Genomic DNA, 19142 nt, shown 5'->3' on the forward strand with positions numbered 1-19142 from the left:
TGCACAGTGCTTTGAGTATCAAGCTGAGCATTCATTTTATCTCCTACGCAACTGTTACGTATTGCCTGAAATATGACCATCCAAAAGACACAATAAAGAAGGAAATCCGTGAATGGAAATAAAAGGATAATATGCCAGCCATTAAAAATTAGGATAAACAAAGGATATAAACAACTGCTTATTTATTGCTTCCTTAGAAAAATATTTGTATGTTTAGCTGAGTCTCCCCTACCCCTCACCTGGTCCCCAACCCTTATTTATAATTGACATTCAAAATTTATGAATTGAGCAGCAGATATGTGTGTGATACTAGATCCTCAGGATGTTCTAGTGAACAAAATAGAAAAAGCCACCACTGCGTGGAGCTTACATTCTGCCAGGGAGAAATATTTTGACGTTTGACATTCCTAAAGTCTGAAAAGACCCAAGAAATTACAGTCCTTCATATGTTGCTTCTTTTAAGAACAACTTAATGAAATGCCCCAAGGGCATCAAACCACCTTCTCTGGAGGCAGCACATCCCCTACCTCTTCCATCTGTGTCCAGGTCCTTTAACAAGTACTGCACTGTAAGACAGATCATTGAGCTGGTGGAGAAAGGAGTCTTCTGTCCCCAAAACACTGAGCTGCTAGGAGTCAATGTTCCTAACCACATCCACCAGGGCCTAGCCAGAGCTGCATCTTCTGTAAGGACTGTAGGAATACACAGCCTCTCAATCCCACTTCTCTACCAAACATTTTATATATTCAGCAGCCTTTAAATTTCAGGATACCAGTGTCAATAAAGCAATTTGCTCCTTAGACAATTTAGACAGCCTCTAGGCACTCCTTGGGCACTTTTAATGCCTGCCCCTACTATAGTTGTTTATTTATTATTTTTTAATATTATAATCAGTGTGTTTCTCTTCTTCTATACATTGTTTCAAAGCAGGCCTCATTTTTGTGTTATGTTACTTTCCTTATCAATGAAATATTAAAAATGTCTACTAAATTTTATTTTATGATGACAGGAAAATAGTTTACAAAGACAAAAAGTTTTTTACCACCAAATGCATAAGTGATCTCAGAGGTTGTTAGCAAGCTATCCAGTGACTCCTGAAACAGTCTCAGCCCCCATATAAACTTCTGGGCATGTATTTGTAAGGGATTATTTTCTGCACACAATTGGCCTTAAATCTCTGTGGTGTGGCAGTTATTGATCTACTATGAAACCCCCTTGGAGAAAACAAATGAAATGGGAGGAAGAGACTCTTTTTGTAATTGTGGTAAGAAAAAGGTCAGGAGACCTCTTTAAGACTTCTGGTCTCTTTGGAAGCAGCTGGGTAAAGACTGGGTTCACACAGGCTATCACTGTGCCCCCCATATAATGTGAGAAGAGAGCCAGACACCCAAATAAAGAAGAAAACCTGACCAGAAACTTGATGGTGAGGTCAGAAATGACTATAGACCCCCAATTGAAAGCAGGAGGCTTGGAAGGAAAACGTGAATGCAAGGAAGTCTATTTGTTACATAAATGCCTACTAAATTTAATTTTAAAAATACTGTAAAAATCTGCACTTTGCAAAGACAGTAAGTTGTCTCCATCAAAGGTATAAGCAATCTCAGAAAATATACCAGTAGTTCTCAATCAAAGAGGGAAGATCAGAATTCCCTATAAATTTAAATGCCAGGTGCCTCCTGCCATTACAGAATTATCAGAATGCCTTGGGTAAAAGGTCCCATGGGAGTCTTTAAAAATATGACAAATTTAGTTATTTAAAAACAGGAAAACAATCACCTTCCAATACATATACCTACCTGCAAATACATACCTCTCTGCAGTTAAAAAAGTTACAGTAAAGAAAGCACACAATGAATAAAGTAAAGTAGGAGGTTCAGAGTTGAACCAACAGTAGCTCAGAGTTGGTTTCTAGATTTAGACTCATCTAGGCTCCAATCCCATTTCTACCACATGTAGCTGTATGAACTGGGGCAAGTTACTTAAACTTCCTTAGTTTGATTTTTTTAATATTTTTAAAATGATGATAACAATAGTGTTTACTATCATGAGCACTAAATGAGAAAATCGCTTTAAAACACAGAACACAGTCCCTGGCATATAGCAATGCTTGATAAATATTAGCAATCAATACAAAAAAGAGTGATAAGTGTAAATAAACTAATTCTTACAGCAGGATCAGGATCTGATAAAGGAAGGTCAATAGTAAAGGTAAGAAAAGTTAGCATAGCATGGGCTTATTAAAGGTATCAGGGGTCTTTTCAGAACATACAAGCCAGACCAGTCTGGATTCCACAAGAGCGGAAATTTCCTATTTTTTACCACTGTATTCAATACTCTTAGAAAGTACTTAGGAAATACTTGTTAAAAATAAAATAACAGGGCATTTAAAGTAAAATATAGGGAATATAGCCAATGATATTGTAATAGCTATATATGGTATCAGATGTATACTAGATGTATCAAGGTGATCACTTCATAAGTTATATAAATGTCTAATCATTATGCTATACACCTGAAATTAATATAACATTGTATCTGAACTGTAACTTAAAATTTTCAAAATTAAATTAAAAGATAAAATAAAATATCAGACCTGGAACAGTGAACACAGTATTTAAGGAGAACAGAATCAGAAGGCTGATATAATCCAACTTTGCAATTTACTAGTAAAGCTGCGGTAATTAAGACAGTGTGGTATTGACAAATGCAGAAGCAGATAGAGCAATGAAGATAGAGGCCCAGCAACAGAACCACACAAAAATATTCAACTGACCTTTGACAAAGAAGTAAAGGCAATTCAATGGAGAAAAGGTAAACATTTTAACAAATTATGCTGGAACAACTGCGTGTTCACAGGCTCTGCACATTTTACCCTATCTTTCTTGCATTTTTTTTATCCTGAGCTTTCAGATGATTCAGGATACTGAAGATGACTCAATTCAACTCAGTTTGTGCTCAATAATAGGATATGAACAATATTTACAATAAATGTGAACTTAAAATGATAGATGTGACTACATTTCAGTGAAGACAACAGTTTTATAAAGGCAATGCCGAATGTGACTGTATTCTTTATGAAAGCTACACGTGGTGAGTGTGCATACGGCAACGTAACTAAGGGCTCCGCCTCTGGCCAGTATAAACCCTACTGAGCATAGGCTGGCCTAGACATTTCAGGTGGCAATGTCCTTGGGGTTATAAAACATCACTGGCTTACTAAACCACCACTGGAAAAATAATAATAATTGTTCATTCCTGGAGAGGGCTTACTCTGTCAGACCTTTTTAAACACTTTACCTAAAATAAATCATTGCATCATTACAACAGTGCCATAAATAAGTACCGTAATCTCCATTTTACATTTGAGGACAATGAAACACAGATACAGTGATGTGCTGATAAATGTTTAACAAGCTCCTGAGGGGAGGAATGAAACCTAATTTGTAGTGTTTGCCCATCTCCATGGTGTAAACACTCCCATCATAATCATCATCAATTTCAAGCTGCCAGCACGACATCACTGAACGTGGAGTTTGAAGAGATGCGCATAGCACACCATCGTACAGTTTATACCAGTCAGATTAGTCCAGATATACTCTGAAGAGCACAGATGGTAAAATAATTAGTAAGTGATAATTTTTGAGAATGTATAAATTTTATTTTAAATATAACTTTTAAGTTGCTAATTTGTATAATTTAATTTTTAATAACGGCTCCACTTAACAATTGGCTTACAAAATTCCTGAAAGTTTAACAATCAGTTCTCATGGGTTAGTATAAGCTTGCTCCAAACTGGGCAAAGAGGTTAAGTGACTCATTCAAAGAGAGCATGTAAATAATACAAGTATGTACCTGTACCAAGCTCACACAGCAAGACAATGACAGCGATGCTATTCAAACCCATGCAGTTCCAGAGTCCCTGCTCCAAGTCACTGCACTAAAATCTCAGTATGTAGCTAGTTCACCAAGAGACTATAAAAATTGTGGGGACAAAAATTTCCCCACCTCATTCTAACATAAAGCTCCTAATTTCTTCATTGAATAAAATTGGAAAATACATAAATCAGAATAACTATATTTTTACCTCAATGTTCTCTCAAAATGATTTCATAAATATTCAATGCATTGGGCCATTTGATCATAAAAATACTATTAGTTTGTCCTTGTTTCATACCTGACGAAACTGAGAACTAAGACAGAAAGTGCCTCATCCAAGTTGCAGGTAGAAAATGCGAGGCCGCGATCCAGCTCTGTATTTATGTAATAAATGTCAATTTATTCCATAGAAAAAACTGCTCAAGTCTACAACTCTGTGTGTTTCAAGCCTGAAGAAATAGTATAATATAGTAGCAGAGATCCAGATAATGATTTGATGTAGCAGGCCTGGGGCAAGAAATGTTCTGTTCCTGGGAATGCAAAAAACAGGCCTCAAGAAAGAGAACCCTCCTGTCAGGCTGCTTCGGGCGCGGGCGCAGCCCCTGGCCCTGGCCCTGCCCCTGGCCCTGCCCCTGCCCCACCCCTGCCCCTGCCCCTGTGGCTCTGCCCCTATTCCGATACTCTCAGTACCTCTCCCCACCTCCACTCCTACCAACCCAACCCTCAGAGTAACACAGCGCCCCTTAATAATAGAATCAACGGGAAACAGAGCTTAATATTCTAGAATGCAATTTCTCTACTTTTATTATTCTGCCCAGAACGTCACTGTTTCTTTTGTCCATCATCTACGTTCTACATCATTAGAAAACAAACAAAAATTTCTGAATCTCAGTAAAATTTGGGAACTTGACGCGCATAACCAATTGGAAGTAAAAAGGTCTCATGGAAACCTCAAATGCATCTTACCTTTCTTCTGTTAAGAAAGGCAGAGTGTGGCAAAATTTTTCTTTAATTAAGAAGGTAAACTGCCAGAAGATAAACCCCATGAGGAAAGGAATATTTGTCTGTTTTGTTAATGGGGTTGCATAGTATAATATCTGAAATATAGCAGGTGTTCAATAATTATTTGCTAAAAGTGAATGCTTATTTAACTGCACATCTAGGCTATTATAAGAATGAAGTCTCTTTTATATCTTATATTAAGGTTTACTAATATGAAAACCCAATAGGTTTTTCAGGATCTTTTTTGAAGGCACATGCACACAAACATAAAGGCATTGATTTGCAGGGGGTTGGGGATTTTAAACTTGCTTCTTTCTAAGTATCTGTTTATAATTTTACTTATAAAGACAACTTTTAAAAAACCTGAAAATAAGACCTAAAGATATTAATCTATGTCTATATAAGTTTCAGTTTCAGATTATTTCTATTTTTATTCTGATTGTACAATATCCTGATTCACACTTAGAAATAATGGCAAAGTATAAACCTTTTTAAATAGCTCACCTTAGACCCATGATATTTTTAGAAAGTAGAAGAAGAACTAAGAGAGAATACTGTGTTGAAAGTCAATGAAAATGTCATTCATTAAAAAATATCCTGTACATTGTTAACCAAAAGCAAGGTGCTAAAAAGTATGTACCAAGAAAGGCCTGGGTCATACTCTCCTCTCCCTCAAAGCTCTCAGAAGCAACCAATCCTGCCCACGCCTTGATGTCGGACTTCCAAACTCCAGGACTGGGAAATAATAAATTTATCTTGCTTTAAAAAAAGTATGTACACTATAAAACCAGCGATTTAAATACTTTTAAATTTTATTTTAAAGAGGGAGGAAGAAGGAGGGAGGGAGGGAGGGAGGGAGGGAGAGAGAGAGAGAGAGAGAGAAAGAGAGAGAGAGAGAGATCAAAGTGGGAGAGATGGGGTTGCCTCCTATTTGGGCCCTGGCTAGGATTGAACCTGAAACGTGGCTAAGTGCCCTGACCAGGAATCAAACCCATGACATTCCATTGCAAGGGATGCTGTTCCAGCCAACTGAGCCACATCGACCAGGGCTAAAACCAGGGAGTAAAAACTGGAATCTAGCTAGCTAGCTATATCTACATGCCCAAGAGTGTGTGTGTGAGTCGTGTATATATTATCTATTATTGTATGCACGAAATATTTCTAGAAAACTACATAAGACATTATCAGAGTTGCTCCAGGGAGTGGCTAAAGAAGGAAGAGGGTAGCCAGGAAAAAAACCTTCAATACTTTACAAACTTTTTGTTGTGATCAGATTTTATTTTTACATATGTCAATGTGTCATACAGAAAATTGGCCTCAAAGGCTAATAAAGGTTGTTCACGCTCTAAATCCTGGAATCTATGAACAGGTTAAATTGCATGGACAAAAGAACTTTGCAATTGTAAAGTAATTAAATTGATATAATTAAAATTATAAACCTAAAAGTAAGGAGATTTATCCTGGATTACCTGCAAGGGCCCAATCTAATCAGGAGTCTGTAAACACAAAGAACTTTCTGTGGGTTGAGTCAGAGAGGAGCGGCAGAATGAGCAGTCAGAAAGATCCCAAGCATGTAAAGATTCCTGTGCTGGCTCTGAGATGCAGGGTCATATGTGAAGACCCAGTGAAGCCTCCAGAAACTAACCAGGGCCCTCAGCTGACAGCCAGCAAGAGAATGGGACCTCTGCTTTACAGCCTCATAGGACTGAATTTGGCCAGAAACCTGAATGGGCTTGGAAATAGTTAAGAACCTCCAGTAAGACTACAGCCCTGCAGATGCCTTGATTTTAGCATTGTGAGACTCTAAATACCAGCAAAACCCAGCTGAGCCACCCTATACAACGGCTTCTGGCTATAAGGCAATAATGGCAGCAACAGAAAACTAATACAATTTCTTAACAAAAAAATTTAAATAAATCTTTGAACAGAGATAAATAAATATAAGTAAAATTTTTCAAAATTTTAAAAATAAAGAGCATTTGTTTCATGCATTTTGTGTTTGTATGTCATTTTTCTCAATTAAAAATAAATGTTTCAAATCTGAACATTGTTAAGGTGCCTTTCATTTAAAAAGTTTCACCCTGCTCAGCGGTGTCGAAACCAAAATCATTACAAATCTAATCTCTAATCTACCTGTCCAAAACATCAGCATTATGGGGCTCATTAGAATTCCTCCAAACAGAAATGAATGACAGAATAAAGAAATAACAGGGAGGAAACAAGCTGGCGCGTGGGTAGCAGCTGCCCCGCCGCCTCCCGCAGCCACAGCACAGTCACAACTAAACACAGAACCACCCTCGCTCAGAGCCTCCTGAGACCTGGCTGCACAGAAGCCCCGCAACCAGGGAGCTGAAGCAGCACCGAGACGGTAGGAGGGGGAGACACGGGCGGATTGGGCTGAATCCTAGAGACACGGCCGCGGGCCCACACCCCGTGCCCTGGGGTAAACCCGGGAGGGAATCTCGGCGGTGGGGGTTTCCCAGAGGAGGGAGGGGTCCCAGCCCCACAGCAGGCCCCCAGCCCAGGGCTCCAGGGCCGGGAAGAGACGTCCCCACAACTCCGGCTGTGAAACCAGCGGGGACTGTCCCTGAGGGTCGCGGAGGCTGCGGGAGCCCCAGCAGCTCCTCCTAAAGGGCCTGGCACGGACTCACTCAGACGCTCCCTCTGAGCCCAGCACCGGGCAGCGGCCTGAAAGGACCCGGGACACTCGGGGAGGAACTAACCTGCCTGAAATCGGGGCGAGAGGCGGAGGGCGGCTTCCTCCCAGGCAGAAGGGCTGGCAGAGGCCATGGCTCCTGTGGCGAGTCCTCCCCGCACAGCCGGCAGGCAGGCGCCATGTTTGAGTCGCCAGCAGCTGACTCCCACCCTTGGCCCCGCCCCGTGATCCCGGAGGCCCCGCCCCTCCCCACCTGCAGCTCATCCAGGCCATTTCCAGGGGCTTTTCTGTGCAAGTGGCCTCTCGAGCCTCATGCTTAGGACTTTCCTAAAATCTCTCAAACAAGCAGCAGCGGACCCCATATGGCTTGATAAGCGGCCCCAGGCCTGGCACTAGTGGCAGCCTGCACTGGCTCATAGCTTGGCCTCTCCTGGGCAACACCAAGCCCAGCACTAGTAGCAGCCAACTACCGTTTGCTGTGTAGCTCATGCTGGGTGGCCCTGGGCAAGGCACTCGCAGAGGATGACTTTGCACCTCCCGGGAGGCCCCAGAGACAGTGCACCTGGTGGTCAGACTCGACCACACTGGATTACAACCCCACCACATCCACGAGTGACACACTCAAGGGGTGCACTTGGTGAACACCAAAGCCCCACTGAAGTAAATCCTGCTCCATAGGGGTGCCTCCAGCACAGCAGCTCTCTGGCTGTAGTTGCAGCTGGTCCTCACAGCTGATTGGCTGGGGGGGTCAATTCCTCCCAGTGACGCCAACAGCAACCAAGGCTCAACTACAACAGGACAGTGCACACAGCCCACACAGGGGAGCACCTAGAAGGCCCAGCTCAGGTGACTGGGGAGGCTGAGCCACTCAACTCTACAGGACACCTATTACACAAAGCCACTCTACAAATTCCAGGAGACACAGCAGCTCTACCTGATACATAGAAACAAACACCTGGAAGCAGCCAAAATGTGGAGCAAAGAAACACATCACAAAGGAAAGAACAGAAGAAATCTCTAGAAGAGGAACTAAATGAAATAGATCCAAGCAGGCTAACAGATACAGAGTTCAAAATAATAGTTAAAAGGATGCTCAAGGATATTAGTAAGAGTATGATGTAAATAATTGAGAAAATCGATGCTACACGAACTGAAATGAAGAATAATTTACAGGGAATCAACAGTAGAGTAGAGGACACTGAGAATTAAATCAGCAATTTGGAACATGAAGAAACAAAAAAACACCCAACCAGAAGAGCAAAATGAAAAAAGAATTCAGAAATATGAAGATAGCATAAGGAGCTTCTGGGACAACTTCAAGAGGCCCAACATTCACATTATTGGGGTGCCAGAAAGAGAGGAAAGAGAGCAAGAAATTGAAAACCTATTTGAAAAAATAATAACAGAAAACTTCCCCTACCTGGGGAAAGAAATATACTTACAAGTCCAGGAAGCACAGAGGGTCCCAAACGAGAGGAACCCAAAGAGGCTCATAGCAGGACACATCATAATTAAAATGCCAGAGGTTAAAGACAAAGAGAGAATCTTAAAAGCAGCAAGAGAAAAGCAATTAGTTACCTACAAGGGCGCACCTATACAACTGTCAGCTGATTTCTCAACAGAAGCTTTGCAGGCCAGAAGGGAGTGGCAAGAAATACTCAAAGTGATGAAAAACATAGAACTACAACCAAGATTGCTCTACCCAGCAAAGCTGTCATTTAGAATTGAAGGTCAGATAAAGAGCTTCTCAGACAAGGAAAAGCTAAAGGAGTTCATCACCACCAGACCAGCACTACAGGAAATGTTGAAGGGTCTTCTTTAAGAAGAAGCTAATAAAAAAAGAATCTGACTAACTAAATAGATCCAGAGACATTGATGCATGTAACAATCATATTTCAGAGGGAAGAGGAAAGTGGGGTGGAGGGTGGGAAGAGATTAACCAAAAAAGTTATATGCATATATGCATAACCCATGGACACAGACTATGATGGGGTGAAGGCCTGGGGAGGGAGTGGGAGTGAGGTGAAGGGGGTCAATTGGGGGTGGGGGGGAATGGGACACCTGCAATACTTTCAACAATAAAGATAAATTTAAAAAAAAAGAAATGAATGATATAGTGGAAAGAGAACACAAGGAAAGGGCAAAACTGTGGAGTTTTTAAGTCAGCCAGGCCACTTAAGTTCTCTGAGCCTTAGTTTCTTTGTCTTGTAACCGAGGTGATAATGACAGTTGCATTTCACAGGATAATGCAACTAAAAGTGGTTTGGAAACAAAACAAAAACACTTTAGATCTTTAAGGACTATCTTTTTATGATAATTTTCTTGCCCCACAAGTCACATCTAAAGTATTTCCTTCCCAGGTCTTTATTACAGAAATTATCATCCCACGGGTAATTTTTTACAGATGAACATTTATGAAGGTTCTTCATAAGTTTAATATTTGGAAGGAAAATTTTGTTGCCTTTGATTGACCTACTCCATCTTCCTAAGAGAGCCAGAGGTTATTCCTTTACTGTATTCTTTTGAAATCTCTCTCACGCTGCATCAGTGACAGCATTTCAGTCAATTTACTCAAAGAATAAAGACAAAATGCCTTAATAGCTCTCACAGTAGGATATTGTTTTTTCCCATAATTGGCATTAATTTTACTCTTTATTTATTTTCAATTTTTATGTCCATAGCCTGTTGTTTGTTCAGGATTTATTTTTTGAGATACATCATAGCACTCATAGGAACCTTTTCACACTTAGGGAAAATTCATGGTAGTTCTTGAAATCTCAGGAAACTTACTTCCACGTCAATGCTGTTCTGATATATAACTTTCCTGCTACTAAGATATTTCTTTACTAGCACACAATTATATATTCTCCAGGTGACTCTTTCCTTCAATATTTTCCAGTTAGCACATTATTTTGAATTAGAATCATAATTTAATATATTAGAGAGTATAAGTGAAAAGTCTTTGGCTCATCTCTAACTCCTAGCTAGCTAGATTTGGACTGGGAAAATACAGGGTGGGGCAAAAGTAGGTTTCTAGTCGTGAGTATGCAAAACACAGAGATTATTCTATTATTGTTTATTAATTAATGTATTATTTTCCATACAAACAACTCTAAACCTACTTTTGCCCCACCTCACATATGAATTCATATGTGACCTTCCAGGATCCCTTAGAACAGCCACTATGATAGGACAAACAGTGGCCTCCCAGACACATCCTTGTCCTGATCCCTGGAAACCTGTGGATATGTTATATTATGAACAAGACAGAGCTAAGGTTGCAGATGGAATTAAGGTTGCTAATCAGCTGACCTTAATGTAAAGAGAGTATCCCGAATTATCTGGTAGGCCCAATGTAATCCTGAGGTCTGTTAAATATGGAAGAGGGAGATGAAAAAGTAAGATCCAGAGAGAGACTTGAGGAAGATTATGTTGCTGGCTTTGAAAACAAAGAAATAATATCACAAGTTAAGGAATGCAGGTGGCCCCTAAAAGGCAAGAAAATGAATTCTCTCTTAGGCCTTTCAGAAAGAACTCAGCCCTGCTGACACTTTAATTTTAGCCCAGTGAGACCCATCTCACACTTCTGGGCTCAAAATTGTAAAATAAATGTGTGTTGTTTTAATCACTATTAAGCTTGTGGTGATTTATTACAGCAGCACTACAAAACCAATCCAGTGAGTATTGATGCAGAGAACAATGAAGGAAAACCGTATGTTCTAGTAGCACCAGGAAGTCATTAGGTCTGCTCCAGAAAGAATCAGCCCCATTAAACCCAGATTATGAACTCATTAAACCCAGATTTTCCTCCATAGGTTTGTTCCCAAAAGGAACAGGATAGGCATGGCTGGCCCTGCCTGAACTGCAGCAGAGGACCAATGCCACAAACGATTGTCAGCAAGAAACAGATAATTATCACTTCTCCGAACATGGTTCTCTGATGTTTCTGCTAACTGGTGGATTTCAGTGGTCTTGGTTTTTATATTGGTTTCTGAGTGTGAGAAGGCAAGCTAACAGGCAGGGGCTCCATTCCATACTATCTCCCATATCATTTCACCCTCTCCGATATCAACCTGTAATTTTAGTACTCCTCTTGTTCCCTAAATTCTGCACAAGCTCAAAAATAATTGGAAGCACTTCACAAATCTTTTCTTTGAAGTTACTGATTAATCTAAGTCCAACTTCTGCAAACATCACCAGATAGCCTATTATCAGCTATTTTTAAAAGACTTCCTTTTTTATCAAAATGACAATTTTTAAATGAAGCTGAAGTTTCTAAAAGTATAATAAATTAGAGCTAATTTTTTCTCAAAAGGAGAGCCTACCCTTCAAATTGAGGCAATCATTAGATAATTTTTCAAATTATTTGCTTATTACCCTTAATATTTTTGCAATTGGCACTTAGTCAAGAGGTCTCATTAGTATCAAGAGATCCAAGCTCTGATAGAGCCGAGTAAAGCCTTGGGCAGCTGAGGAGTCCATTTATCTTTCTGTTCCATTTTCCCTTAATTGAGTTGATAATTTTTGCCAGGAGTGGTATGAGATGTAATTGAGTGTTAAACTGAAGAACTACTTGGATAACCTTGGAGCACTGTGGCATGTATGCTACTAACTTTCAATTCAACTCTTTTTTTTAACCATCTTCCCTGAGTGAGGCAATTCCTACTTCATACATCTATTTCTAGAAATATTTATGACAATATCTATATTTATATATAAATACATTGAACTAGATTGGGATTCAGCTCTATACCTACTTTTCCTGAAAAAGAAAACTGAACAAAAGTTCCTTTTATAATGTAATGTGTTCGATGTGTTTTTACATGCACACCAAATTTTACTAACACATTAAAGCAACCAATCAATCAAACAAATCAATACAACTTCACCAGCTATTTCTTGCCAAGAAAGTTCAGGATATTAAAATACTAATGCTAATAATAATGGCAGTAATTATAATAAAAATAAAACAGGGCTTATCCTCCCTAGGATACTTTTTTCTCTAGTCATCTACTTTTCTATTAACTTTATTAAAGTATAAATTATGATAATAAAGTGCACCTATTTCAGTGTTTAGTTTCAGAAGTTTTGAAAAATTATACATCCACATAACCACGCCCAAAATCAAGTTATAGAATATTTTTGGAACTCCAAAAGTCCCCTCAAGCCCCTTTGCAAGAAATTTCCACCTCCTCTCCCAGGTGTCCACTAAGCTCTTTTCTGTCATTTCATCTTTGCTTGTCTTTTGAGAATATTTCATAAGCAAACCGTGCAGTCTGCCCTTTTAGTGCTTGGATTTCTCATTCAGAGTAATATTTTAGATATTCATTCATTCATGTTGTTGAAGATATCAGTTGTGTGATCCTTTTTATTTCTCGGAAGTATTATGAGGTATAGACATACTATATTGTCTTTATTCATTGGTCTGTTGTTAGACATTTGGGTTTTCTCCAGTTTGGGCTAATAATGAAGATGCAAAGAATACATCTGTAGAAGTCTTCTTGTGGACATGAGTTTTATTTCTTTTGATAAACACATAGAAGTGTAACTGCTAGGTTATATAGTAAGTACACACTTAACTTTTTAAGATACCACCAAATTGTTTTCCAAATTGTAGCATTTTATATTTGTGCACCGACATTCCAGTGGCATTATATTCTGGCCAATACTTGATATTGTCAGGCTTTTTAATTATAGCTATTCAAATGGATGCATATGCTGTTTCATTGGGATTTTATTTTTAAACATGTCTTTATTGATTTCAGAGAGAGGGAAGAGAGGGAGAGAGAGAGAGACGAACATCAATGATGAGAGAGTCATTGATCGGCTGCCTCCTGCACGCCCCCGACTGGGGATCGAGCCCACAACCCGGGCCTGTGCCCCGACTGGGAATCTACTGGTGATCTCACTGTGCTCTCCTGAGTCATAGGTTGATGCTCATCTGCTGAGCCACGCCCAGCCAGGCTTCACTGGGATTTTATTTTGAATTTTTCTTATGACTAATAATTTTTCATGTGCTTTTTTGCCATTCATATGTGTTCTGCCCATCTTCTTAAACGGAAGTTTTGTCATCTTACTATTGTACTAATAGATATTTATGTATTCCAGATCCATTCTTTTGTCAGAAGTATGTACAGTATTATATTTTTCCCAATGTATGGCTTACTTTTCAATTTTTATGGAATTTAATTTATCACTTCTTTCTTTGTTGTTTGTGCTTTTTGGGTCCTATCTTATAAGTCTTTGCTTAGTCCAAGGTAGCAAAGCTGTCTTTGTTTTATTGTATTAGCTTTTACATTTACACCCCTGATCATTTTGAGTTAGTAGTACTTATGTATAGTGTAAGGTAAAGACAAAGGTTCATTGTTTATATGAAAATATAGTGGCATTAGCACCACTAGTTGAAAAGACTACTTTTTCCACATTGATTACCTTGAAACCTTTATCACAATTAATTGACTACACATCCCAACATTTTCAGGTCTGTTCCATTGCTTTTTATGTCTATGTTTATGTCATTAACACACTGTTTTTATTATAATTACTTTATAATACATTGTAAAATCAGTCGTGTAAGTTCTATAGCTCTGTTATTTTTCAAAATTGCTTTTTTGTATTCCAGGTCCTTTACATTTCCAATGCGTGTTAGACTCAGCTTGAGTTCAGGGCTCTGTTCTCTGCCATCTCTAGCCAGCAGGATTGCACACTTGCAAAGTTCTGTCTTTCAAGGATAGATTCCTCTTGGCTTTGTGTCTGTCTGTACACTATGCCTCCAGATTCCCATACAGCAAAGTTTGGGGTCAATCAGGGGATTTAGGCAGAGATTACACTCATATTTGGGGTCTTTTCCTATCTGTAGCTTGCTCACATCTAAAATTTTTCTCTAAATTCCAATTTTCCCTGCCAACCAAGAACTCTGCACTGTGCCCCCTCCAGCTTCACTGTGCCCCCTCCAGATGTGATTTGCTGTTGCTATAGCTGTGGTGACTACAGAGGATCAATTTCTGCCAAGAAAGCCAAAGGTCACAATTTTTACCTGTTTCCATTGGCTCTTTCAAGGGTAAACTTGTCTCTACTTTTTATCTGTTTTTCATCAGTTTCCAGTGTCTTAAAAGAATTAAAGTGCATACACATACATATATATATATTTAGATTGTACATATATGTTTTGTTTTTATTTTATAACTATTATCTGTCAGGGTGGATGGATGGGTGGTAGTGGTTCTCCTAACTACTTCATTTCAACATTACCTGAAAATATCTCAAGACACATCTTTATTTTTATGGGTCCAGGAATCATTATTGGTAGTGCTTTAACTAGTACATTCTGATTATTTCAGATTCAATTTGACTATTGGAGGAATAGGTGTCAATCAGAATATTCAATTTCTACTTTATAATTAAAGCCAAAAGTCTCAATTTCTGCTTTATAATTAAAGAAGCATCAAAATAAGAATAGGATGAAACTATAGAGAAAATTGATCTCAACACAAAGGAAGCTGAGGCTTGGCCGGATGTTAAGCTTGGCCCTTAGAGGGTACTGGAGAGACGCTGCAGGAGGAAGGGATTTTCTCTTCATTGCGGGGCTCCTTTATCAAGCTCCTGATGCAGAGGGTCTCACCAGTGCCTAACTCCTGAAGTCCGTGTTGTTTCGGAGCCTTGTTGCTGCAGAGAAGTTCCTTCAGTACTTGGCTTCTGAGCTTGAGTCATCCTACCAGGTAGCTTGCAGCTTCTAGAACTTCTCAGATGGCTTTAAAGGAAGTGCCACTAGGAAAAAATTCCTCTGTAAGTCTTCCCCTCAGCCATTCAGTTTGCTTGCAAGTGACTTCAGAAACATAGTACATCCTTGAGCTGCTTCCCACATCATTACCGAGGGCAGATTTCTAGGAAGTTGGCCAACATATCACTTCAGCAACTTCTTCATCCAGAGAACCACAGCCACGCTCTTTCCAGTGAGGTCTGGGGCTCAGCTCTAGGATGAGAATAGTCATTGTTGGTTAATATATTTAATAATCCATGGGTATAATGGCCAGTATTCAAAGCATAACCATCAATCAGTAGATAATTTCATGCATTATCAGCGTCTGACTAATTATTAGGTAGGATAACCTACAGGACTAATTATCAGGTAGGATAAACTACAGCATGGTTTCTGAAAGCAAAAGTAGAAAATGCTTTGAATTTACTCTGACAAATTCATTGTTGAGTTCAATTTAAATTGTGGCAGTAGGACTTCAGACATACATGCTTGAGCACGCCGTGTGGGGGCGGCTTAGCTTTTAACTCTCAGCAATTAAATGCCAACTCTTGGTCAGTTTGAGATGATACTTTGATGTAGCTCCCCCCTCCAAAAAAAATTAATAAGTACTACATTGGTGCTTAACCTGCCCTTCAACATAGTTTATTCTCTTATACTTTGCCATCTCTTTTATACTGCCTTCTACAAAGCATCATTTTTATCTTGTTTCTCATATATTCCACACAAAGATAATTATATAACACTGACAAACATATGTGGATTGTGAATGAACATATGAAGCTAAATACTAAATTATATAATCTGAAAATATGACAGTTTTTACTTTAATACTCTAACAGCAGGAAAGAAAGATACATTTAACTTTAGTATGATAGCTTATTTTTGCAAAGAAAGATGACTACTAAGGTATAACAGTAAGCAAGAATTTGCCCTGGCTGGTGTGACTTAATCAGTTGAGTGTCGTCCCATGTACTAAAAGGTCTTCAGTATATGAACTTTTTTGACAATGCAATGCATAAAACAAACTCACAGGTAAATAAGAAGTTACAAGAGTAATTTCTTAACAGTTTCAGCTATAATGTAAAATAAGAAATCTAGAAACCTCATTATTTTCTTTAAAATTGGAGAAAGAAATTTACTAAGCTACAAAAGATGAAATCAACTTTTCAAATATGCTTTCAAAAATAGCTTTGGAGAAAATTACAGTCTCTAATGAAAACTCATTTACAGTTTACAGTGATTAAAATGTCACCTTAATTTTAGAACATAGCTGTTGAAAAATTAGAATCTCCTGAATTTGAAAATAAATGCTGGAGACAATTACATACAATCCACGAAAGGCAAAATACTACTCTTTATCCCATCTTAATAAGACTAAAGAATGCGTTTTTAATCAAATTTCATTTTATAGTCATGTTCCTGCAAATCTTAAAAGCATGAAAAACAGTTTCTGGAATTAAACAACTGTAACTCCTGTTATCTACAACTATTTGAACATTTGGGTTTTTTATTGAAAAATTTAGCATCATTACTAAATAGATATTCTTTGAGTATATACAAGATGAGGCAAAAGTAGATTTACAGTTGTTCATATAGAAAATAATACAATAAATAATAATACAAGAATAAACTCTGTGTTTTGCATACTCACAACCATAAACCTACTTTTTTGGCACTCTCTATAAAAGACTACTAAGCTCCAGATTAAGGCAGGATCTGAAAATAATGCCTCTGCTTCGCAAGCAATGGAATATCCATAGCTAAGATCTGGAAACAGCTCAAGTAGCCATCAGTAGATGAGTGGATAGAAAAGCTGTGGTGCATTTACACCATGGAATACTATGCAGCTGTGAAAAAGAAGAATCTCTTACCCTTTGAGACAGCATGGAGGGAACTGGATATTATTATGCTAAGTTAAATAAGCCAGTCAGAGAAAGATAAATATCACATAATCTCACTTTTATGTAGAATTGATTAATGAACAAAATAAACTGATGAGCAAAACAGATCCAGAGACATAATGATTTCCCAAGGCTTCTCAAGGCTGGGAACCATGACCTAAAGAAGTTATTTTTTGTAGAGTCCACGTGTGCAATGAAATCAGTCCCCTAATTCCATAGAAGTAGAGAAAGCCACTTCATCTTTCACATTAAGTAATTGTCCTAGTCACTATTGCCTCGATTGCCTTCTTGCAAACACATCTGGCTTTGTTAATGTCCCTCCTAAAATGGTCGCACTAAGAACTAGTCACAATTATCCAGAAATAATCTGTCAAATGTACTGAATGGAATTTAAATGTTCTTTATTCTTAATACTGTGCTTCAACCTAAATAATACCTTGGTTTTCTTTGACAACCATGCCACAATGTGGACTCATACTGAATAAGTGTTGCCATTTCTCATGATCTCTCCACTCTTGTATTTGGGTATTTCATTATATGCCCTTGAAAATGTCTAAAACTTAGGAAGCAATGAAGATTTATCCTGAGATGTTCAATTCCATTTCCCTACTTCCAAATAAATCAATGTTTGTGAAAGCTTGAATACATCTCAATTTTTATTTTTTTAGTACCCACACCATCAGTATTTCTTGCTAATCAATCATGTGCAGGCCACAGTGTTAGGGGTTTGATCTCATTTAAAACCTCTAACGGTATATGGCCTTTGCATCTAGGGGATGAATTAGTACGACAACTAAACTATAATAATAGCTAATCTTTATTGAGTGGTCCCTTTGTTCCAAGAACTCTTCCAAGATTTATAAGAATTTAAAAATGCAATCCTTATAGCAACTCAATAAAAGTACCTAAGATTTGGAATGGCTAAGCACTATCTGCTTCATGCGCTAATACTTGCTGGGGCCAGAACTTAAATCCAGATATTTCATTCAGATGGTTAAATCGCTGGCTCACTGTCTTTTCAAGAGACCACCCCTCCTATTGTCTGGAGATATTTTTCCAAAAATCAGAGCATCAGAAGAGGTAGCCATGGTGAAGCCACAACTAAAGCTGATTAACAAAATCTGAAGAGACTATAAAGGAAATACGTATAATTGCTGAGGAAACAGAAGAAACAAACGCACACAGATCTGACAGGTTTTGTGTTGAGTCGGGGAATTTACAGAGTCTTATTTAAAAAGAAATCTCAAGATCAGGAAAAACATTTTTTAATTCAAGTGGTCTTTGAATGTTTTTAGTTAGATGGAAGGAACCCAACAAGAAGGAAGGATGGATGCAGTAAATGAAATAGAGAGATAGGAGTTTCAGGGACAGGCAATGGGATTCGATCAAAAGTGCGGGTGACATGCTGAGGACTGAAAGGGAAGTTTTGTTTTTTCCCTAAGGCAGAAGGGGGGGAAAAACAGATAGGAAATAACAAACAAATATTTAGATGCAGCAAAGATGACTTCTTTGGCAGGCAGCAAGAAGTGGAGGGTTGAGGGAGCTCTCTCCAGATAACCTCCATCTGCTCAGTAAAATAGGAGTCAAGGTCACATGCTGAGGGAGAAAAGATTAGAGCTTGATTGGAGAGGACAGGTTTACGCAGCCAAGCACCTAATGCAACAGGGGGTGAACAGGAAATAAATAAGATGATTGCCGAGGAGCAGAGGGGCAGCAGAGTGTTGTGATTCAATCACACAGCACAGTGTGAGCGCCAAAACCAGACACGGTTGGAACACGAGGCAGCGGCTGTCAGAAGATCACAGGAGAGGGGCAAACACACAGGGACTCTCAGAGAGGAGGCGTTTCTGCAGTGTGTGACCTCGGGCTTCAGGCAAGGCAGGGAGCTCCACGCCAGGCCTTCTGCTACGTGTGTTCCTCCACCACAGGTCCTCTCACACCTCACTGT

Source organism: Miniopterus natalensis, chromosome 14 (assembly GCF_054644295.1).
Source record: "Miniopterus natalensis isolate mMinNat1 chromosome 14, mMinNat1.hap1, whole genome shotgun sequence".
In the NCBI taxonomy this organism is placed as follows: Eukaryota; Metazoa; Chordata; class Mammalia; order Chiroptera; family Miniopteridae; genus Miniopterus; species Miniopterus natalensis.